At 44.6% G+C, this 25,326-nt stretch overlaps 1 long non-coding RNA gene across 2 annotated transcripts in view; it reads right to left on the bottom strand.

Annotated features, from left to right (window-relative positions):
• Positions 1-870: 870 nt before the first annotated feature.
• LOC144828650 (uncharacterized) overlaps positions 871-25,326 on the bottom strand; it is an 85,760-nt gene continuing 61,304 nt past the window's right edge. The window contains exons 2-3 of one of the 2 annotated variants that reach the window (XR_013610502.1): positions 6,141-6,393; positions 871-2,356 (exon numbers count right to left, since the gene is read on the bottom strand). This is a non-coding gene — a long non-coding RNA (uncharacterized LOC144828650). The remainder of the gene's footprint in view (positions 2,357-6,140; positions 6,394-25,326) is intronic. The other variant, XR_013610503.1, reaches the window with a different exon arrangement.

Here is a 25,326-nt window from a genome sequence, read left to right as displayed (position 1 = left end):
TCTTGGCAAAAGAATACTACATTTATGCTACACCTCACTTCCCTCGTACTAAGCTTAGGTTAGGTACATCGGGGTAGGCGTATTTAGAAGCACCAGTTGAGTACTTTTAGCCTCTGCTATTTATGTATGTATTTATCTATGGTTTAGGAACCATACAATGCTCTTACAGTATTATTTTATTCTACTCTTTATACTGTATGCATTATATTTTACAACCAGTTTTATGACTGTAGAAGTTCATTTCTTATGCTTGAGATGAAGACTGTTCTAACCTTTTTATTGAAAACGCCCGTCTATCTATTTCTCTGCACCTCTGGTGAAACGAAGCATGCACGATTGACTGAGTGACATATCTATCTATTGTTTCCACAACTCTGATGATCAGTTTTATCTTGGGGAAACAAAGTTGTCATGTTTATGCGGTTGACAGAAACGAATCCCTTGTTGTGAATTCAAGAAAGTTTCTAGTGACCTCTGAGCTAGCTGGCACTCACAATTCAGTCTAATATATTCGATAGAGACCTAGTAGACCTCAGTCCTACGTCTAACCTATAGGATATATTATTCCAATGCGCAGACCCTATTGGGAATATAGGAATTACACTACAAATGGATTTAGAAATCTAACTGAACTATGAATGCATACAATGTCCAATGCAAGGTTTGGCCCTTCACCCCACCCTCCTACATAAACCTCATGTGGACACTAATGTAGGTACACAAATCCACACAACATCCCAATAGACTTACCTACGCTAGGAACCATATGCTATCATTGTCATACTAACAGAACTGTACTCACACATCTCAAATTGGACATGAATAACAGTTAACAGAAAGTGATATTTTTGGACAGAGGAATACCAAAAACAAAATAAAAATGTTTTTATTCAGCCTCTAGAGTTCAAGTATGAAAACAAAGGCCAATGGCCAGTCCAAATGTCCATGTTGTGGGCCAGCAACGTGTGGTCCACCCAAACTTGCCTTCAATATTGCTTCTGCAGGATAACTCCAGTAGAAGAGGCATCTGGGGGGCATGCCAGCAACCAAAATAAAATAACTAGGGGTCGACTGGGTTGGTCCTTGAGAGGGCTGGGCTCAGCATTGAGGGTTTGGCTGGGTCAGTAGACGAGCCGGATGTAGGGGGAGGGGCTGGACATCACAATTTTGGGTATATTATACCCATAATTGGTGGTAAAGGGAATAGGGAGAGGGGACCTTTTTTCCCTTTGGAGGTACATGGATAGGATCGGGAAGAAGATCTTCTGGGTTTAGGAGGGAGTGGGGCATTGGCTGGGGGGGTTCTTTTCCGACTTTCTTGCTGTTGCCTTTGGGTTTCAGTAGAGGGCTAGCTATGTGGTTTGGGTGGATATTAAAGGGTATGGCAGGGGCACAAGAGTCTTCATTTTAGCTTTGGGAGGGGGTTGGTAAGTTTGGGAAGGCAAGTGGTCGAGGGCAATGAGATAGAGTTTCTGGGCCGATTGGGTACAAGGAGAGGCAAGGGTAGGGGTGTGGAGACACAGGGTAGTGATTCATGTGGCATGTCTGTGTGTGCTGGTGTGATGTCTGTCATGGCTGTGTGTGATGGTGAGCTGTCTGCCTGTTTGACTGTATGTAAGCTATGTGGTAAAGTGGGTGTTGTGTTTGCCTAGAAGCCAGTGGATGTGGAAGTCAGGGTGTCTTGTGTCTATGTGTGTGTGTGTGCGTCTTTCGCCTTATGTCTGTGTATGCTGTGTGTGGATGTTGCTGTGGATGCGTGGTCAGGTTTGTGTGTGCTTTGGTCAGGTTTGGGAATAGGGACTGTGGATGGGATAGAGGCAAGAGGGGGCTGAAAGCTGGATTTGACATACTGCTGCTATGAGTGTGGAGGCTAGAGCCTGAATGGATCTCTGTAGGGAAGACATGTCAGAGTGAATGCCTGCCAGGAAGGATACCATCTGGGTCTGCTGATCGGTATGCACCTGGAGGACATTCAGCACTGCTGTCTGAACCACAGAGGTTCAGGTCAGCAGGAGAGACAGAGGCAGGGGGTGAGGTGCCTGTCACGAAAGAGACTCCTCCCATTTTAGGGGAGAGACCATGGACAGCGGGCTGCGGAGCAGCTGTGAGGGTGGAGATGGTAGAGGGGATGGTGAACTCAGAGGTAGTGGACACAGGTCCAGGGGGATCCACCACCACCTGGGCGGCCTCATTGGAACTGGACTCAGACGAAGATGTTCCAGTCGTCATGTCGACCTCCTCAGTGGCGCTTTCATCATCCTCTGTGCCACTGGTTCAGTCTTGCTCTCTGGCAGCACATGAACCACTGCTTCCCTACCATTCGTGGAATTACCTCCCTCGCTGCCCTGGTCTGAATCTAAAAAACAGATTAGAAAAAAATCAGTTGAGATGTTGATATATACATGGTACATAGGTGTAATAACAACTCTACCCACATTGGCTAACATAATCATTTCGACTTGGATGACAAAATGAGGTCATGTAGAGTCCATAGCACATTGCTGATAGCTACAAGACTTGTGCGCACTCTCACATAATGGTGTCAGGAACATAGTTTGATGCAACGTCATGTTTATCCTTCTCAACATCTTAACCACATCTACGTCCCAGTTGATGATTTTTCTCTCACTCCTGATGCCATCATAGTATACAACATTTACCTCATGTCATCCAAGGGAGAATATACCTTCTACTAAGATATGGAAGAACACTGCAGGCTTAACATTAAGCATATAGTGAGCTTTCCCTAATCCAGAGCTTTTGCGGAAAGCAAGTGCCCTGCTTCAGTTAACATAGTTTGTCACCATCAAGATGTAGAAGTCATGGAACATGCTATTTTACACGTATCACATTACTGTTGCATATCTGAACATTAGCAGATGAAGCAGTTTTAAGTGTCACATGTGTAACTCATATAGAAGTTATACTCGGAAAATAGGCATAGCAAGGCAAAAATGTATGTCTATAAGTATTGTGTCATGTCAGCACAGTGCAATAAACAAATGTACTGTAGGCAGATTACAACACTTTTAACCTTTTCAATACGTCGGACAGCCCCCAGCCGGGCGATGTCACGGTGGGCGTGTGGGTCGAACATCCGGGGGCCGTCCAATCTGCCCACGCGTCGGATCCGGCCGCACCCCGGCAGAATGTCCGCCGCAGCGAAAAGGTTAACAGTTTGCCATGTAAACACAGCTTATCATACTGCCAATGACAATGACTAAATATTATTTAAGGGAGATGTGGCTTACTATACCACAAGGCCAGGTAGAATCATTGTGTGGCCACAATGCTAGTGAACAATATTTTACTAGATACCTTTTGCCAACACTATTTATTATTGTGTACATCCTGCTGATGTCCACATCTCACCAGGACAAGTTATGTTATGTTATGTTATGTGAATTTATTAGGCGCACAGATGCTCCAGCGAAGGAGCGTCCTGGCGCCCGACAAGGTAGCAACATAACACAACTAAACAGCACAGAACAAAGAAAGAGCACTAGGGAAACAGAAACGTTTTAACCGCACGGCGAAAGGAGAACAAGTCCCCAAGAGCGCGGATCGCCGGGGGCAGGGTATTCCAGAGCAGAGCAGCGCGGACTTGGAAAGATCGTCCACCAGCCCTGCAAAGCCTAAAACGAGGGACGACAGCAAGTTCAAGGTCAGAAGATCTTAAAGACCGAGCGGGGACATAGTGAGACATGAGCTTGGACAAGATCGCGGCCGGGGATCCCTTAAGAATTTTATAAGCGACACAGAGGACTTTAAACCGGATTCTCTGTGCCATCGGTAGCCAATGCAGCGAACGAAGAGCATTAGTGGTGGGATAGAATCTTGGTAATCCCACCACCGCTCGCGCTGCCGCGTTCTGAACACGCTGAAGGCGACCGATTTCCGCTTGGTTCAGGCCCACTAAGAGGGAACTAGCGTAATCCAGCCTGGAGATCACTGTGGCTTGGATCACGAGTTGTCTCGTGGTGGCATCGAAGAACTTAAGTACGGGACGAAGTCCCCGCAAGATGCCGAAACAACAGGCCGCCGTACGTTTGGTATGACATACGAAGGAGAGGGTGGGGTCCAGCCAAACCCCAAGATTTTTAAGCTCAAAGACCGGGGTTGGTGTGGGGCCGAGATCTGATGGCCACCACCTGTCCCCCCAGAGTTCCGCCCGTTTGCCAAAAATCATCACCTCGGTTTTACTAGCGTTTAGCTGGAGACAGTTAGCCGTCATCCAGCCGGCGACCGCCCGAAGTCCTTGTTGGAATCTGGGGGCATCCACTTCCGCATCCCCGCTGATCGTAACCGCTAGCTGGGTGTCATCGGCGTATGACACCATGGTCATACCCCATTGCCTGACTACCTCAGCCAGCGGTCTCACGTAAAGATTGAATAACGTGGGACTCAGCGAGGAGCCTTGAGGAACCCCCAGATCCAAAGGATAGGATTTGGACTGGTAGGGCGGAACAGCCACACTAAAGGAGCGATTGGCAAGAAACGAACGGAACCACTGGAGGGCAGGGCCAGCAATACCAACTTCCTCTAGACGACGCAGAAGGATAGGGTGGGACACGGTGTCAAAGGCGTCGCTCAGATCTAACAGCACCAGCGCCGCCGTTTGACCCGCGTCAAGCACGGAGCGCAAATGCTCTACCATATACAGTAGTGCCGTCTCCGTGCTATGCCCAGCTCGAAAACCATTCTGCGTCATGTCTAGGATGTCGGCCTGAAGTAGATGACCCGAGAGGACAGCGTTGACATGCGCCTCCGCTACTTTGGCAGGCCACGGCAGAAGTGATATTGGTCGGTAATTCTCAGGTTTGCTTCCATCCAGAGATGGCTTCTTAAGAATAGGCATAACTACTGCCTGTTTCCACTTCAGTGGAACTACGCCCGATGTAAATGACGTATTAATCAGCGAGCAAACCGGCGAGAAGTCAGCCTAAACCTTCCTGAAAAATATCATCAGTCACATGTTGTCTAGCTTAAATGTCGTTGTGTTCTTCACCTGAATAGATCTGCCCTTCTCACATGTCGGTGAAGCCACATTTTCCCATGTACCCACCCGACAGTTACGCTCAGCTGAGCAATATCTGGCTACAGTCCCTCGGGTGGAGCGCCTCCGTGCTGGGGGTCGGTCCTTCCGGTATCTAGTTGCGAAACTGTGGAATTCCCTGCCTACCCAGATTCGGCGCCTGGAGTGCCTGTTGTCCTTTCGTAAGGCCACCAAAACCTACCTGTTCCCCTTGGTTTAGTCCCTAGCTTCTCTACTGACACTGCTACCAGCACTGGGACACCTCTTCACTGAGGCAGCTGCGGGCTATATAAAAATACCTAACATAACATAACATAATATTTCCAGATATCTGAGTCACAGTGATAAACCATAGTTTTATTTGCACACAAAGATTAATGCCCCTTGTAACAACCATCAATATAATTGTGAATGTGTAACTTCCACTTCCATGGACTTACCCCCCTCATAACCTAACATCTACTTTGTTAGTCACTCATAGACATCTGTTGTCACTACACATAGTCTAAAACATGAAATCAGCTCAAATGTAGATTGGATGTATTCTGTCACTCACTTATGGTAAGGTCCAGCGTGACATGAGATATCAGTAAATATAAGTCTGAAAATTGCCAGCTGTCACAATGGATAACGGAGAGCACCAGTGCTATTTATAAAATGTTTTAACACAGATCAATCTCTACTTACCAAGCCCTGCAAGTACACAGTGCCTGCTACCTGGCTGTACTGCATGGCATGTCACAATCATGTTCACAAGCATTAAAGAACACAAAAGTGTTTTTGTCTCAATACGGAGAGCATGGCAAACTAATGGTATTTGTGATGAACTATGTTGAGCATCACAGATTATGTAAAAGGGTCTCTTTCTTGCACATTGTGTTGTCAGGTGCCCATTATACAATGAATTGCACTACTGATAATACCCAGCCTCTTTTAGTCTTACATGGCCCTGATTCAAGAGACCTAACCATGCAACATCTATTGTTGCCTATGCTACATGTTACACATCACATGGGTCTCGATTGTCACAAAACCTAAAGGTCATGACACTGGCTGCAAAATGTGTACATGCATGGTATTGTACAAAGTTCATCAAGGCACATACTCTCCCCCTCCTTGCTGCTGTCTGGCTCTCAGCTGCCCATTGAGGCCGGGATAGGCCACTGCCAGGATGCAATGCATTAGAGGGGGTCAGGGTACGGCGCCCGCCCCTCCTGCCTGGAGGTGCCAGGCCCAGGTGAACCTCGGAGATCTTCTTCACCCAGCCTCTCAAGCCACTGCACAGACGTGTGACCCCCCAGGGAACGCACCTTCCGGGTGATGGTCCTCCACAGGAAAACCTTCTGAAGGGCGTTGACCTGTAAGGATGACATGGTACCAGACACTTAGTACACATGCAAGATGTACATATCCATGTACTTTGTCACAAAAGTCAAGAATAGCTAGCATAAACAATATCCAGGTTAGCATACTACAACTTTCAACACTGCACCTGTTGTCAAACATGTGATCTTAACATATTTCATGACACAATTTAATTTCCTGTTGACACCACATTCTAACCTGACCTTGCCTGGGTGACTATGCAACACCTCTCACTACACTGCGGATAGTAGAACAACACAGGTGGCATGAAATCTCATAACTGCTAACCTCAGCACACCTATGTGGTCTGCAGAATAGTAGCATTTTGGCCCTGGACATACACCTAACTAGCATGGTACTTTTACCAATGATTACACTGTGTCAATAACAGATTGTTAAACATGACCTACAGATGGCCTGAATGGACATTATAACCCATACACCTGGTCACCTTCCTACATCTGACATGACCATTGTGGAATACTATGATTTTCCATGTGATGGCTTGTGACATGACTGATGTAACACTGATATTGCATCATGTGTGTGGAGTTGTTGTTGTGACTGTATACAGTAACAACTTAACCTTGTATTCAAATGACATTCACATTCACCATTAGAGTTAGTTTAGCTATGACATCACAAGCAAATGTAACTTGAAATATGACAGAAAACAAGGCATCATCAGGTCAAACTGATGTGTACATGCCTAACTAATACACTATACGAAGTTTGTGGTTGAAGATAAGATATTCACATGAGAACAGTGACATAAAGTCCAGAACAGTACTGACACACATACAGCAGTGAAAGTGTACATCACTTTTCCAAATACACTTTTAAACAATTGGATACAGATTCAAATGTGTGTATCATTGCAGCAATCTGCCCTATGTGCATAGTTAGCTGACATTTAAAATATGTATTCTGTCTGAATTGTTTTCACCTGCTCCTCTGGTGTGCCATAAAGCTGCTTGTACAGGGGAAGGACCGTGTCCACCAGCATCTTCAGCTCATCTGGTATGAAGGCAGGGGCATTTTAAACAATTGGATACAGATTCAGATGTGTGTATCATTGCAACAACTAGACAGAGTCACTCCTGAGGCGGAAGCCGGGAGCCACAGATTTGAATCCTTCGTTTTAATTGTGTATGCTGTGATTTTAAAGCGTGTTCTCATTTACTCACTTTGCTAATCCTGACACCACCTTAACATCGCCGATCAGCTGATTACTTGCTGAATTGGGAAAACGCTCGTTTCTCCGCCGCCATTGACACGAGCGAGGAGCCCAGAGACACGCCCATCTCTCGTGGCCACGCCCCCTTCCCAATATAAACAGAGCGCGCTGACCACTAGCGCTGCCCTGTAGACAGAGTCACTCCTGAGGCGGAAGCCGGGAGCCACAGATTTGAATCCTTCGTTTTAATTGTGTATGCTGTGATTTTAAAGCGTGTTCTCATTTACTCACTTTGCTAATCCTGACACCACCTTAACATCGCCTATCAGCTGATTACTTGCTGAATTGGGAAAACGCTAGTTTCTCCGCCGCCATTGACACGAGCGAGGAGCCCAGAGACACGCCCATCTCTCGTGGCCACGCCCCCTTCCCAATATAAACAGAGCACGCTGACCACTAGCGCTGCCCTGTAGACAGAGTCACTCCTGAGGCGGAAGCCGGGAGCCACAGATTTGAATCCTTCGTTTTAATTGTGTATGCTGTGATTTTAAAGCGTGTTCTCATTTACTCACTTTGCTAATCCTGACACCACCTTAACATCGCCGATCAGCTGATTACTTGCTGAATTGGGAAAACGCTAGTTTCTCCGCCGCCATTGACACGAGCGAGGAGCCCAGAGACACGCCCATCTCTCGTGGCCACGCCCCTCCTACGCCTAAGCTCCTACTATAAAATGATGAATACTTGCCGGAAGCGCAGCGGACGTGCGCAGCGGGCGCGACGATGGCGCGCCGAAGCCGCGCCAAAGGGGTGCCAGTCTGCGCCAGTCCGCGCCGGACCCGCGCCCAGGGCCCAAACTGCAAGCATGTCTCCACACCCTCTTAGTAAGTCTCTGAAATACTCCTCTTCCAACCTGACAGAGATTCGAAACACCATGCTCTGCCAGAACTGCCCACTTCTTAACCTAGACACGCATTCCGACGTAATCCATAAAACCTGCCCTAAATGCTATCTGAAAACCATCCACCACCTTACTCAGATACCACTAACACCAAAGGCACGGCACAATGAGACCACGAGCATCAAGTGCGCTCTGGTGAATGCTAGATCTATGTGTAAACACAATGAAGAGGTGGCCGAATTAATATCGACACACAAACTGGATATTCTGTTCATAACAGAAACATGGGCCGACCTGGCCTCTGATCCCGATCTTGTTGCAGCCATCCCCGAGGACTATTACATTGTCAGACAAGACAGACCGACCGGAAAAAAAGGAGGCGGTCTCGCTATAATCCTACGGCAAAACCTAGCAGTAAAAACCGGCACGTCAATCACCATCCCTGCTGAAACATTACCTTTTTCTATTACGCTCTCCCACACCCAAGTGTTCAATGGAGTCCTGCTCTATCGTCCCCCAGCGGCCCGAACACCTTTTCTCCAATCTATTAGCACTCTACTAGAAACAGTGCCAGAAGTCTCTGACTTTACAATACTCGGAGATTTCAATTTTCATTTAGAAAATACATCAGACAAAGATACGCTGAGTCTGATTGAGGACCTTAAAGCCGTTGGCCTAGACCAGCTGGTCACCTCACCCACACACAAAGCAGGTCACATTCTCGACGGACTATTCACGAATAACCCAGCCATTACCCCCCCTACTGTAACTCCCATAATATGGTCAGATCATGCCGTGGTGGTTTTTCACATCTGTGTTAAGAAACACAAAAATCAACCCTTTGCAATCAAGCAACAGAAGCTCAGTAGGGACTGGAAAAATATAGATATGAACACGCTAGCCGAGATTCTTGAAAATACTAAACCACCCATAGAATCAGACCCTCAACCAGCGGCTAACAACTATAACCAATGGCTAACAGATACCTTCAATCAAATAGCGCCTCTAAAAAGAGTGCGGTCAAATCGTACAACACCATCTGCCCCATGGTTCTCTGAACGACTACGAATAGAAAGACAGAAATGCCGCAATCTAGAAAGGCGATGGCGAGTCAAGTATGACAACAACGACAAAGAAAGGTACAAACTAGCGCTATCAAATTATAGAAAGACGCTAAGATTGGAAAAAAGTAAATACTTCTGTGAACAGATAGAAAAAGCACAGAATTCCAGCAAAAAATTATATCAGACAGTGGCCACACTAACAACGATACCAATAGCTAATACTAATGAAACCTCCCAAGACTTCTGTAATAAAATGGCCGACTTTTTCAGGACCAAGGTAACAGAAATCTTTGATAAATTTAATAACACCACAAATGAGGAACTGGCAGATAACACCAAGAATATAGAACTTACATCCTCATCTCTGACTGAATTTATCCCTCCATCACTGCTTGAAATAAAAGATCTTATCAAAACCACCATGTCAGGCTCCCCTCTTGACCCTTGCCCACCAACTATTATCAAATTAACATCCGATGTGGTAGCACCAATCCTGGAGAACATCTGCAGCACTATTTGTGACACAGGAAAATATCCCCAAAACTGGAAAACCGCTATAATAAAGCCACTTTTAAAGAAACCAACCCTTAACACCTTGGAATTAAAAAGCTATCGCCCTATAGCAGCCCTCCCCTACCCTTCAAAAATACTTGAAAAAGTCATAAATAAACAGCTGGCAAACTACATCGATCAAAACAACCTGTTAGATAACACCCAGTTCGGGTTCAGGAGTGGACATGGAACGGAGACGGCGCTTATTAAGGCCTCTGAAGAGATCAGACAGATCATGGACCAGGGCGGTTCAGCCGTACTGATCCTGCTGGATCTATCAGCGGCCTTTGACACGGTCGATCACAACATCTTGATCGACCGTGTCAAAGCCATGGGCATAAGGGGTAGGGCTGCGGAACTGCTGACCTCTTTCCTGGCCAATAGAGAACAGTCAGTGAAGATGGGGAACTTCTATTCACCATCGTTTGTACTGCCTTGCGGAGTCCCCCAGGGATCCTCGCTGAGTCCGACGCTTTTTAACATCTATGTGTCGGACTTGGCGAGGGTCATTAAAACCTATGGAATGGGAGTGACTTCGTACGCCGACGATACTCAGTTGGTACTCGCAGTACACAAGAATGGGATCGAAGTGGCAGCCAACTTTCAGACTGGGATGAGAGCCATTAGTCGCTGGATGGACAGTAATTGTCTAAAACTGAACACGGATAAGACCGAGGTGATGGTGTTTGGAGATCTAAAACCATCCTGGTCTCCGATCTGGTGGCCACCGGAAATGGGCAACCCACCCATCCCAGTCCCAAAGGTTAGAAACCTAGGAGTGTTGTTCGACAGCAAACTAAGTTTCACCAACCACGCAAATGCAGTAGTCTCCTCTGCCTTCTTTACGCTGCGGAAGGTGAAAAAGATACTACCCTACCTTCCATTATCGGCAGGGAAAACCCTGATGTCCTCCTTGGTGTTATCCAAGGTGGACTACTGCAATGGGCTTCTGCTGAATGCCCAGGAGCAGGTCTTTAAAAAGCTACAAATGGTGCAGAACGCCGCGGCGCGAATTCTGACCAAAACTCCCAAGTTCGCACCGATCTCATCAGTCATTTACCAACTGCACTGGCTCCCAGTAAAAAAGAGAACAAAATTCAAGGCTTTGTGCATCATATACAAGGCACTGAATAGCCAAGGACCCGACTTTTTTAGGGAATCACTGCAGCTGTATGCTCCCAAAAGAGCGCTAAGATCTGCCTCCTCCACATCACTATGCATTCAACGAGTGAGAACAGTCAACTGGGGAGATAGACGCTTCTTGGTGGCTGCCTCGAGGCTCTGGAACTCCCTCCCCCATCACATAAAAACCAGCCCCTCACTGTTGCTCTTCAGAAGGCAAGTGAAGACATGGCTATTCACTCAATAATGCACAGGTAGTGCCTCTCTGTCTGCCCAGCGCCGAGACACCATTCGTGGTATTTGTTCGCGCTTTAGAAATTTATAAATAAATAAATAAATAAACAATCTGCCCTATGTGCATAGTTACCTGACATTTAAAATATGTATTCTGTCTGAATTTTTCTCACCTGCTCCTCTGGTGTGCCATACAGCTGCTTGTACAGGGGAAGGACCGTATCCACCAGCTGGTATGAAGGCAGGGGCACTGATCCCTGTACAGGGAGATGTTGTGGCTAACAGAAGATGTCGACAGCAGCCGAGAGATGGGGAAGCCTGTAGAAGTGCAGGTTCTGAAGGTAAGTGATCTGTGTAGCAAAACGCAAGACTTATATCTAGACCAGATAGGCAGTCTTCTGTGCGGGCGGTCAAAGGGATAATTTTCCCAAGGCATCCAATGAATTCCATTGCTGACACTCCGCCTACCGCGTAGTACAAAATAGCTGGCGGGCCAGCGAGTAAGTTTGCTACATTAGCAATGGAAGTTTACTGCGTCGGTCTTTACTGCAGGCGGACACAACCAGCGAGCCACAACTGTCATCATAACAAGTTACAGCCTATGGCTGTGTTCGCCTCGGTTAAGAACTGCCTACCGTGACTTTTGAATGAAGGTTCAGTTGATGACAAAAACCTAGAATATGTTGTTGTTTGGTACTACACCAAACCTGGATGCACTACATTGTGTGTTGAACGAGCACAGAAATCAAATGCCCACATTCACATGAAGAAGTCCCCTTCAGAGGACACTGAAACACTTGTTGGCTGGCTAAACCAACATGAAAGTCACAGTACTGTTTCTGATTTTCAACTTTCTCTCAGGCAGTAGGCAGCCCATGTCCATTAACCACATAACAGTGTTGGAAGCCACTATCATCCAGTGTGCGATCTGTGTGATTTCCAGATGGAAAGGGGGTGTGTGTCTAATGTACAGTATCCTACCTTCCCAGAGGGCCTATTCACTCAAAATCCAAGCACCCTACGGAGGCTCTGAGACTAAATGGGACATTGTAAGAATTATATGTGTTCTATACTTAAGTGCACATCTGCATATTAAGGAAGATGTACAGTGTCAATGGGTTGCGTATGTCACTGTATGTACAATGCAGATATGACAGTGTCCGTCATGTTACATAAAATTCTGTCACTAATGATATAAGTCAAGTGTACTTTCCTTCCTGTGTAACTATACATTTGAGACCTAATCAGAAATATAATGTATGCTGTGGTATGTTTAGTATATTTGTGTTCTGTGAAATCTGGTTTGCACTGCCATGGACACATGTGTGGTTTCTTGGTCTTTGGTGTTTGTCTGGTGTTGCTGGGCACATTGTGATTTAACACCTACTGTGTTAACACACCACACATAGGTATTCCGGCGGAGCCGTAAGACAGCCTTCCGTCTACAGGCCCTTCCTGACCTACAAACCATGGAAGAGAGGTAAGTGTTCAGAAAATACCGTCTCTCATAAGGCGACAATAAATGATTTGTGCCAGCAGTTGGCACCTTCATTGTGAGCACATCGCTACAATACTACATCATTGATGCCCAAAGTTAAGGTGATGGCAGTACTGCATTTCTTGACCATGGGTTTGTTCCAGTACACAGTTACAACATCTGGAGGAATGTCCCAGCCAATGTTTAGCAATGTACTTCGGGATGTACGACAGGCATTGACCAGACACATGGACAGCTACATCAAGTTTCCAAAACCAGGGGAATTGACGAATATCAAAGCGGTATTTTATGGGTTTGGGGGAATCCCACATGTCATTGGAGCAATTGATGGGACACATATTGCTTTGATTCCACCGCAGGCCAATGAGCAAGAATATCGGAACAGGAAGCACTTCCACTCTATCAACACAAAGGTGGTGTGTTTGGCAGATATGTGCTTTTCCCATGTGTGTGCCAGATTTCCCAGATTAGCCCATAACTCGCACATTATACAGAACAGCGTCATACCCCGTTTGATGACTCAACTACTTCCAGAACAGGCCTGGCTGGTTGAGAAGTAAGCTTTTTAATGATATTTGGTGTGAGTGATATTGTGTGTCTATTTAGTAAATGTTTTCCTGAACATTGTACTCATGTCTATCTTCCATTTAGGAGACACAGGATACCCCAACCAGCCATGGTTACTGACACCATTGCGGAATCTAGTTACTCCAGGAAAAGCCCGCTTCAATGAGGCCCATGGAAGAACAAGGTGGATAGCGGAGCTGACTCTTGGCCTCCTGAAGGCAAGATTTCGCTGTCTAGACAAAACTGGAGGAGCCCTACAATATTCTCCCTGCAAGGTGTGCCAGATCACCGTTGCCTGCTACATGCTCCAAAACCTGGCAATTAGGAATGAAATCCCTCTGATTGAAGATGAAGGAGACAAGCAGGTGCCACTGGCAGAGGATCCTGGACTGGGCAATGTAGACAGTGGGCATGAGGAAGGAGTTGACTTGCTACAACAGCTTATCAACATCTTCTTTTTAGTTTCTGTAAGTAAGATGTATTTGTTGTTGTGTAGCTGTGTTGACTATGTGTATATATACATCAGAGTGTAGGATAAGTGTGCCAATGTTCATGCAGGACAGGTTTGGGACATGGTCATGGTTACATGCATACTCTGTCATTCAGGCCTAATTAGTGTTAACAAGGACATTGTTTTTGTTTGAAGTTTCAGTTTGCTCTTACTTGTGAGACATGATGTGCCCTTGCTTACCTTATTTTGTTGTTTCGGTTAACTTTGACATGTGATCAACTGAGGGGAGTTTCTGAGTTGTGCTATTACCAGGCATATGATGCAGTGCCTGGGTGCAACCTGGACATGGAATGATCCTGGGAATGTCTGGCACAGACTTTAAAGATACATAACTGTTATGACACCTGCTTGCAATAGTAGGAATCAAAGTTGCTATAACACCAATGAACTTTCATCCCATTGTGTGTAATTTGTTTTGCAATAAGTGTACAATCATGTGTTTAGAAACGATGTGGTTGTGGGGATAGGAAGTTCCCATTCATATCACCTAGATGATCAATGTTTGAAAAGTTGATGTAGCTGTGTGTCCCCATTGTATGTCACAGTGCAAATGTCACATCACTGACATATGCTTGTGACCTACATAAAGATGCAGCCCAATTTCTTGTAATGGGACCTGTTGGCACTGGCCTGTAGTACAGTTATGTGTGTTTTTCATTTGTCCACTGATTGTCTATGGCATTTATGGTGTTTGTGATCTACTACCAGGTGTTCACAGAAAATAACATTTGTGTTTCGCATTGAAGTTTGCATTGTCTGATGTAGCTCCTGCAAATTGTTTGTCTAGTTTGAACATGACAAACTAGTTTGGTGGCATAGATTTCGGAGTGGAATATCAACTTGTGATGATTGTTCAAACAAATGGAATGTGAATATGTACAGTGGACTAAAGTTTGCATGATACACTGAATCTGTATGACTATCTTGTGGTGCCACGATTGATCGACGTTGTGGCACTTAAGTTACAATATACATGTACTTGTTGACCTAGGTTGATTACTCTTTCATCAGAGGGCTCACATGATACTCAAAATTTGAGATAGATGTTAAAGGCACAACATGAGCTGGTATTGATGTGCAAAGTGTTTTTATTTGGAAAAATGGTGACTAGGTGCTGACACAATATGGATCAGTTATTTAAAAAAAAAATTCGTTCTTAGGAATCCTCCCGATATTCTGGCCGCCTTACCTAAGGACTACTATATCCTCCAAGCTAACCACCCCAGGGGAAAGTGGGTGGAGGCGTAGCTGCCATAATACGCCAGGACCAGAAATTCACTGCATTAACTCAGCTAGATCTACCGTTTAGTAGATAACCTTGTGATCAAACTAGAATCTGACGCGGCCCCCCTGATTTGTATATTGCTCTACCGGCCCCCTAAGAGCATGCTTCTGTTTGCACAATCCATGGGCGAATAGGTAGCTCACCTAATAACTAACCACACAAAAATCCTACTGATCGGTGATTTCAACTACTGGGCAAATGATACATCGGGCGCTCCCCAATCCACTGAACTAACCGACTTGCTCACAGGGTTAAATCTCACTCAGCAGGTGTTTCCTGCCACACATATTAAAGGGCACACACTTGATCAGGTATGGACAGCCAACCTTGTCATGTCTACTCTGTCGGTCTCTCCCTGCACATGGTCTGATCATTATCCAATCAAATTCACCATCAATAACATCACCATGCCTAACTCCCCACCACGGAAGGCGGGGACAGCAAGGAATTGGAATAACACCAATAAAAATCTATTCCTCAATACACTGGCCAACGCAGTCCCATCCAATCAGTCATCTATCAACCTCAGTAACCAAAATTACCAACTTCGCTATTAGCAGCTAACAATAAATATGCACCGCTCAGGAAAATAAACCTTGCCTGGCGTCATGAAGCAGAGATGGTTCTCCACTGACCTAAAAGCTGAAGAATTAGCCCTTCGGCAATCTGAAAGAAAGTTGAGTCGCAACTACTTACCTGAGGACAAACGGATCTATTTAGCTGCTATGAAAGAGTACAAAAAAGCTATTCTAACCACCAAGGCCGCCTACTTCTCCTCAAAAATTCTGACCTCCACTAACAGGTCAATAGAAATTTTCTTGATTGTTAATGAGCTGTCCAATCCTAACAGAGTCACAATGAAACCCACTCCCTCTCAAACCCTATGCAACTCCTTGAGCACCTTCTTCATTGACAAGATTACGAAAATTAAGGCCAACATTCCTGCAGGCCCAACCACCGAGGCTAGCCCTATTGTACCAAAAAACCCTTGCACTCTCGAACAATTCCAGATAATAAGCAACCAGATACTCCTGGACCCGCTGTCCAAGGTAAAATCGGGTTCACCCAGGGACTGCTGCCCTCCCAGCATCTTAAAGGAAGCATTTACTGCTCTTCCCAGACCAGCTCTATCCCTTCTGAAAGAGTCACTGTCCCAGGGCTATGTTCCCGAAACCTTCAAGGAGGCAATTGTCATCCCCAACCCTGGCGAACTACCGCCCGATTTCTCCGCTTCTATACCTGGCCAAGGTATTGGAAGCTCACGTGGCCAGATGCCTCTCCGTTTTATTGGAACAGTCTGAATATCTCAAGCAGGGTTCCGCCAAGTCCACTCCACAGAGGTTGTCATATTGATGGTATTGGACACTCTCCGGAAGGAGGCCGACAGGGGCTCCCCCGCAGGCTCTGGTGCTGCTGGATCTCTCCGCGGCCTATCACGGTCGACCACGGTATATTGGTCAATTGTGTCAGAGGTGCAGGGATCAGCTCTCAGCTGGATCAGTTCCTTCCTGGAAAACCGCTCTTAGTCGGTTCGCATTGCCCAGTTTACAGCTTCAAAGATGAGGAAAACATGTGGAGTCCCGCAGGGCTCCTCACTATCCCCGCTTCAGTTCAACCTCTATCTCCTCCTACTGATTCAAGCCTTGAAAGAGAGGGAAGTCTGCACCTTCAACTACGCTGATGACTTCCAACTAATGTTCTCCATTAGCAACCCTCCCGAATCGGTCCGTGATTTTCAGACCACCATGCTATTTATCAGCAGTTGGATGAACAGCAAACACTTGAAACTCAATCTGGACAAGGCTGAACTGGTTCTAACGGAGGGTACCCATAAACCTTGGAGCCCACTTTTTTGACCAAAGGAACTGGGCCAATCCCCCACCCCATCCATTTCAGCTAAAAGTCTTGGGTTAACAATTAACTGCGATCTTACAATGAAGTCCCACATTGGTTCAGTGATCTCTACTAACTGAAGTGTCTGGGCAGCGCTTGGTTTGCAGTTCTAGCTCCCAGATATTGGAATTCCCTCCCCTCTGAAATCAGATGTTGCACAGACCTCTTGAGCTTCAGGAAGCTCCTCAAGACTTGGCTATTTAGACAAGCTTATGAGTAAGTCTCCAGCACCTCTTAGAGCAGCGCCATAAATCCAACCCGGTGTACGTGCGCTTTATAAAAAAAATTAAAAAATTAAAAAACCGGGCCTCAACAATAGTTTTAAATAAGAAAATGTTAGGGTGTGTAGGTTCAGAGATACTTTTGAAAAGCACTTTGACAACTAAAGTGATTTTGGTGTCTTTATTCCACCAATCTTAGTTAGATAATTTTGGAAAAACACGATCAACATTTACGTCATGTCAAACATGGAAAAACACTTAATTAGGAGAATTTACAAAAACATGAAAAACAAAAGTACATTTGACAGTTAACAGGTACAGACCAATAAAATGACAGTACATGTACAACAAACAATGACCAGTTCAAGTTTGAAATCAAGTGGCGGCAAAAATTATTTACAGCATTTCAAAAATACAGCCTGCCACAACAAGCTAGCCTTAAGTAGAAGCGGTGCAACAGACCGATTGCCTTGTTTGCACCCAGGGTTACTCTGTATGTTCAATTGCTTTTACGACTAGCTGGTAAAGGTCGACGTGTTTCTGAACCCTTAATCTCTTGAGGGTTCTCCTCAGGACCGGGACTTGGTCAGACTCATTTAAATAATTGGGGGAGCACAGTGGCGGTTGCCAAATGGTGGAGTCAATGACCTAGGGTGTATTGTGATGAGCTCAATCGTAAAGGTGAGAGATGTCCAACAAACGTGGATTAATTATTTGCAGTCGGGACTTTAGTTTTATGTTTGCGCTGGACTCGTGGGACAGCTGGCAGCAAGTCAGTTTCTTGATTGATGGCTACAAAGATTGCAGCCCGATGGTGAATAATCGAGTGCTAGTTTCTGCGTGTAACAGCTTTTAGCATTTACAGCTTTCTTCGCAGTCTCGGAATCCTCAACATTTCTGCCATTCAAGAAATGCAGAGGATACCAAGACAGCGAAGGATGCTGTAAACGCTGAGAGCTGTTACAAGCAGTAACAAGCACTTGATTATTCACCATTGGGCTGCAACCTTTGCAGTCATCAATCAAGAAACTGACTTGCTACCAGCAGTCCCACCAGTACAGCGCAAACATAAAACTAAAGTCCTGACTGCAAATAATTAATTCACGTTTGTCGGACATCTCACACCTTTACGATTGATTACACCCAAGTCACTGACTCTACCATTTTGCAACCGCCACTGTGCTCCCCCAATTACTGCCCTAGAAACCTTGATCTCATGCCACATAGAAATATGTATTTTTAAGATAGACGGCCTTTCCAACAGTACCTAGAGAGGGGCCCTAATCTATTGACCCCCAGGACCCAAAGGGGACTTCTCTGATAAACTATTAGAGACCATTGCGCCACATGTATTGGCCTCTGATAACTTTTTCCTAATTGGAGACTTTAACCATCATGCGGACATTTTATCAAACTCAGGTACCGACCTGCTGATCACAAATATGAACACTCTTGGTCTCGTCCAGCTGGTCGTAGGCCCCACTCACAGTGCCGGTCATACTCTTGACCTTCTTTTTACTAATTCGCCTGGGATCATAGTTGAATCCCCATTTCCATTATTATGGTCAGACCACCATCTATTAAAATTTGTCATTCCTATTAATATGACCAAAATTATCATAAAAATGAATCAATACTGCGAAGGTCATGGCGCAAAGTCACCCTGCCTCTTTTCTCAAAATATTTCTGCCTAGACCACCAAGATCCAGAAGTGAGCATAAATCAACCGGTATATAACTTTGATAAAGCGATCTCGACCGTACTGGACAAAATTTCCCCTCCTAGCCACGTTAAAATCAAGACCAGAACCGCCCCCTGGTTCACAGACCAATTAAGAATAACAAAGCTTTCGTGTAGAACTGCGGAGCGAAAATGGCGCAAAAGCAAAAACATGGCCGACCATGAAATATATTTAAAAATCCATCACGGCTCTATGACTGAAATCAATTTGGCAAAAAAAATAATTTCTTTTAAACTGGATAAATAAAGCAGAAAATTCCTATAAGGAACTTTATCAAATCTTGAAAGAATTTTCAACTCCTAGCAATCAGTCATCAATTCCCAACTCTCAAGACTGGACTGATTCCCTTTCTAAATTCTTTGAGGATAAAATTACAGCCATCCATCACTCTTTCCCATCACAATATAATAACATCTACTCTGAAGATGTGTCTTGCATGTCCTCTAACCGCCCACAAATTTTGAACAAATTTATCAAATGTGACATTAATTCAGTTACAACTGTCATGCAGACGATAAAATCCGGCTCTCCCCTCCAAAATTCTTCCCCACTATTGCACCGGTATTATTGGAAAGCCTAACAGGTCTATTTAATAAATCACTCTCAGAGGCTGATTTCCCTAAAATGTCGAAAGCCGTCGAGTGAGACCGATCTTAAAAAAAACCTGCTGCCGACCCAAAACTACTTCTAAACTACCGTCCAATTTCCCTACTTCCATACTTTGGGAAAATGTTGGAATCCCTCATCAAACATTGTCTCCACAGCCTGTCTGTCAGGTTTTCTCTTTCTCTTGCTCTAATTATATCTTGCACTAGTCTATTGATTACGAGTCTATTGATTAACACTGCACTGTATCTTCTTTGTTCTCTCTACCACTTTATTCTTCAATATAGTGGTTTTTCAGATGATATTAAGGTAATATATTTTTTATAATTGCCAAGATTCACCTTTACAGTAATTAATAAGACAGCCCACTGCTTCTACGTGTTGTCCAGCATTATGGACAAATTACTTACATTTGGTTTCTTTGATGAGGACTTTGCATCCTTGGTAGGAGATTCCGGACAAACAACTAGTTCAACTACCACTACCCTACAAAGCAATGAAGATATCCAAAAAATAACAGCATTGAAGAAAAAGACCAAAAGAATAGAACTACACGGCCAATTCATGCTTGAGTACCTGAAGGCGGGAGTTAACCCTCAAGGACTCAGAGTACGCAATATTCCCGGGCTCTTCGTTCAGATTCGCAGATTCTTAGAAAGATGGTCCCTAATAGCCAACAGGTGCTCTCGTGACCTCATGATTTTAATCCGCATAAGAGTAGGTTCAGACAATTCAACAAGAGATTTTAGAACTGGAAGCCAAAATCAAAAACAGCCAGGCAATAGAAGAAGCACAGAAGAAGTTAGAAGAAGTAGAAAAATAAATGAATTCCTACAATGATTATTTATTAAAAAGAAAAACGGATAAGCTTAAGAAAGATATTACATTCTTAAGTCAAGAGAAAGTTTATCCATATCTTGTGGAACATTTCTATCAGCCAGAACGTAATGGTGATACTCTAGACCAGCCTAACTATAACAGACCATCTAGAAAGGTTACAACTTTTTCTGACAGCTCCGACTCAGATAATGAGACATACAGTCAGTATCCAGAACAAGGTCCGTGCAGGAATATATCAGGAACTTCTAGAGGCGATCGCCCCCCTTTTTTATCCAGGTGAGGGAACCAACGTACTCGTTGGCGAACCAGGTACCAACCCAGGTTCAGGGGCAATTTTCAACAACCACAGAATCAGCAATACCCTCCACCTCAGCAATATCTTCCACCCCAGAACTACCAACAAGCACTGAATACTTACGCCAATCAAGATCAGTACTTGGTAACGAGGCATGAACAATATTGGCGAGATTAGAAGAGATCCCCATCTTCAACCTCAGCCGACATATTCTGGATAACTCCTCAGAATCTCTACTTACGTAAGGCCTGTCCTTTGTTCCACATAACACCATTAACAAATTTGAACTCTTTAAAGATTTGATGATCTTTTTCAGAAAGATCAGACTTAAAAGTTTTTTTGAAGCACACAACGACCAAACGCAACAGATAGAAAATAAGGCAGGTCTTAAACCAGCATCTACCTTTTTTCCCCACGTTGGATCAGGTGGCACCTGAAATATCAACTTTTGAGCATGTGGTTTTTAATAAACTCAGATAATGAGGCATACAATCAGTATCCAGAACAAGGTCCAGGCAGGAATATATATCAGGAACTTCTAGAGGTGATCGCTCCCCTTTTTAGGTCTCGCCCTGCGATTGCAGGCCAAAGGCCTGCAGTCGCAGAGCGAGACTATTGTCATCATTCCGGCTTTCAAGGACTCAAGGGGAGCCGGAGAGGACAACAGACTGTCACGCGCACGCAGCAGCAAGCACGCAGCAGCAGCCTGCCAGGATCAGGTCACGCGCTCCGATTCCGGCAGGCTCTTCACAACACACATACAGCCCCCCCCATACACACACACATACATACATACAGAACCCCCTCCCCTCCCGCATACACACACGCCCGCATACACACACGCACGCACACACATAGCAGAGAACCCCCGGCACTTACACACACATCCCCTACCTCGTCTCGGCGTCTTCGCGCTCCCTTGCCCCGCTCCTCTGGTGTGCGCGCGCACCACTAGTTTCGATTCCCGCGTCGGCTCCTCACCACAGGTTTCTATTTAAACAGCCAATCAGGAGGCAGAACTCCTTGCAGACATGCTCCCTCTCTGGTCCGTTGTCATTTTTAACTGCGTCATGTTTACAGCGTCGGCGGCCGCAGAGGCATTGCTAAGTGCAGTGGGGAGACAGCGTCCCGGATACCAGCACGTCGGAGCCCAGGTAAAGTCCGCGCTATATAAAAGACTGGCCCGTTGCTCATTCGGTTCATGTTTGTTTTTGAAAAGGAAAGCTAGAAGCTGGTTTTGCCCCTCAGTAGAGACGACGACAGGCCAGGCACCTGAGTACTGTGTGCGTTTCTCCCCTGTGCCAGATTCCAACTTGTAATAGAGAGCCCTGGCATCGCCTGACCTTTGTGTGAAGCACGAGGGTAAAAACAATAAGTGTGGGAACTCACCCCTGATTGGTTGATTGAGGTTTTAACGAGGTCTGCTGAGAAGATTGTTCACAAATCAAGAAATGTTTAGTGAGTGAGCCATTTAGTGATACGTGAGCGAATCATTTCTACTCTCTTGCTACTAGCAAACCCTGCCAACATTTTTTTTGTACCCCTCTGACTGAAGTATCTGACAGCTGACTTGAGTATGTGCTTTGGTGGATGATTGTTCATGTTTTCATTGTGATTATGCAATTGCTCCGGCATCAACTTTGAAAACAAGCATTTGCAATGCAATAGGTCTCGCATTTACGTGAGTTTACACTATTAGCATTGTAAATTACAATGCCTTTTATTTATGTTTTAAAAACAAAAACAAAAATAAAAGGTATTGTCATTTACAATGTCAATAGCTCAAACTCGTGTAAATGCGAGACCTATTGCATTGTAAATGCTTGTTTATCCAGGTGAGGGAACCAAGGTACTCGTTGGCGAACCAGTACCAACACAGGTTCAGGGGCAATTTTCAACAACCACAGAATCAGCAATACCCTCCACCTCAGCAATATCTTCCACCCCAGAACTACCAACAAGCACCGAATACGTACGCCAATCAAGATCGGTACTTCGTAAAGAGCCATGCACAATAATGGCGAGATTAGAGGAGATTCCCATCTTCAACCTCAGCCGACATACCCTAGATCACTCCACAGAATCTCTACTTTCAAAAGGCCTGTCCTTTGTTCCACATAACACCATTAACAAATTTGAAATCTTTAAAGATTTGATGGTCTTTTTCAGAAAGATCAGACTTCAAAGATTTTTTGAAGGACACAACGACCAAACGCAACAGATAGAAAATAAGTCAGGTCTTAAACCAGCATCTACCTTTCTTCCCACGTTGGATCAAGTGGCACCTGAAATATCAACTTTTGAGCATGTGATTTTTAATAAACTCACAGCAGCCACTAAACATATCCCTAGACCAAAATACAATATATCACATGAGGAACATCTAGCACTACAATCCCTTATTCTAAACAACAATTCAACCATCAAATGTTGCGATTAAGTGGGTGGTATAGTTGTATTGGACAGGGATCAATATATCTCTAAAATGGAGGAAAGGTTAAACAACAAGCTTCATTATACCCTTATCCAAAAAGATCCCACCAAAAGAGTACAAAAATCTATACTTCAGATAACCACCCAAGCAGTGAGACAAAATTGGATCTGTGAGAAAGAATGGCAATTTCTTAATGTTCAACAACCAAAAATGGCTGCGATTTACGGAATACCTAAAATCCACAAACACAGAGAGAACCCTCCGTACAGACCCATAGTTACCACCATTGGGTCTGTTACGGAGCCTTTATCTAAATATGTGGATACCCTCCTGAGACCTTATGTCCCACAAATTCAATCATATGTTAGGGACACACGAGACATCATAAATAAGGTAGAAAATCTTCAGTTCAATGCCACGAGACATACTATGGTAACTATGGATATAGAAGCCCTATATTCCAATATTCCACAGGAAGGAGTCATAGAAGCAGTCACCTGGTTCATGAGCACGTTCGATATGGACTGTCCCAGAACGTTTGTTCTCAAATTTCTACGTTTAGTACTTACTGAAAACACTTTTAAGTTCAATGGTGCACTCTACAAACAGACAAAGGGAGTCAGCATGGGGGTTTCCTGTGCCCCAACAGTGGCCAACATTTTTATGGCCCTATACGAAAAACGATATGTTTACAATCAAATTGCCCCTTTCAGCGAGTCCATATACCTATGGTCTAGATTCATAGATGATGTCTTTTTTACCTGGCTAGATTAGAGTGTAGGCCACACTGAATTTGTGTCTTGGCTTTACTTATGTGATGTGAACATCCTTTTCACAGCTAATGTGAGCAACCAAAAAGTGGAGTTATTGGGTATTCTCATCCAAAATAGAGAAGACCATCTTCAGGTGGACCTCTATGTTAAGCCCACAGCCCGCAACACCTTGCTTCATTTTGACAGTTACCATCCCGTTTGGACAGTTCCTGCGACTCCGCAGGAACTGTACTAACATGCAAGACTTTGATGCTCGAGCTGAAGAGATGAAAACAAAGTTCCTAGCCCGCGGCTATCCTAAACCCCTAGTGCGCGACTCATATAAACGTGTGCGATTTTCCGACAGGCAACATTTGTTGACACCACAAACCAAACTAACCAACTCCAGGATGGTTTTTATGACTAGACATTCCACTATGAATGAAAAGATCCGTCACATCATTAATTCTAACTGGCACATCCTTAATGCCACTAAATCTAAGGACAACGAGATACCCAAACCTATGTATGCGTACAGAAAAAACAAGAATTTAAAAGATTTTATTGTTCGATCTCGGATGCCAGTGAAGTCTAAAAATATTATACAAACATCCATCACTAGTTTAACAACTCCGGTAGGCAACTTTAAGTGCCTTTCTTGCGTAGCTTGTCAGTTTGCCATTGAAACGCCCGAATTTACGTTCAATAAAGTCAACTTACAACTTAAGACCTTAACTAATTGTAAAACATCTAATATCATCTACTTACTTTTATGCCCATGTGACAAATGGTACGTGGGCGAAACTGCCCGCACTATGTCCACACGTCTAACGGAACATAGGTCAGCAATCCGCACCCAGAAAAGTCAAGCTCCTTTAGTGCAACATTACATGGAAGCACAACACAATGCGGACGACATAAGATGGTTAATTTGGAATAAAATCCGTACCAATACTGGCCCCCTGAGTACTAATATTCGTAAGTGCAGAGAAGTTTATTGGATTTTCTCCTTGAATACTTATCAAAACAGGATGAACAATGAAATCCCTTGGGATCAGAAGATAAAATACAACTGTAGCTGAATAAGACCGTTTTTTGTTTTATTTACATATTCTGCTGGCAAGGCTTTGCAGGCATATATGTACATGAGAGAAATTTCTAAAATCTTTGAAAACTTTGGAATCTCAGGTGACAGATTATAATTATGGCTTAATAGCCCTTTATCATATCATT

This window comes from Lissotriton helveticus, chromosome 4_1 (genome assembly GCF_964261635.1).
Source record: "Lissotriton helveticus chromosome 4_1, aLisHel1.1, whole genome shotgun sequence".
Lineage (NCBI taxonomy): Eukaryota > Metazoa > Chordata > Amphibia > Caudata > Salamandridae > Lissotriton > Lissotriton helveticus.
This window is presented reverse-complemented; position numbering and strand designations above follow the sequence as displayed.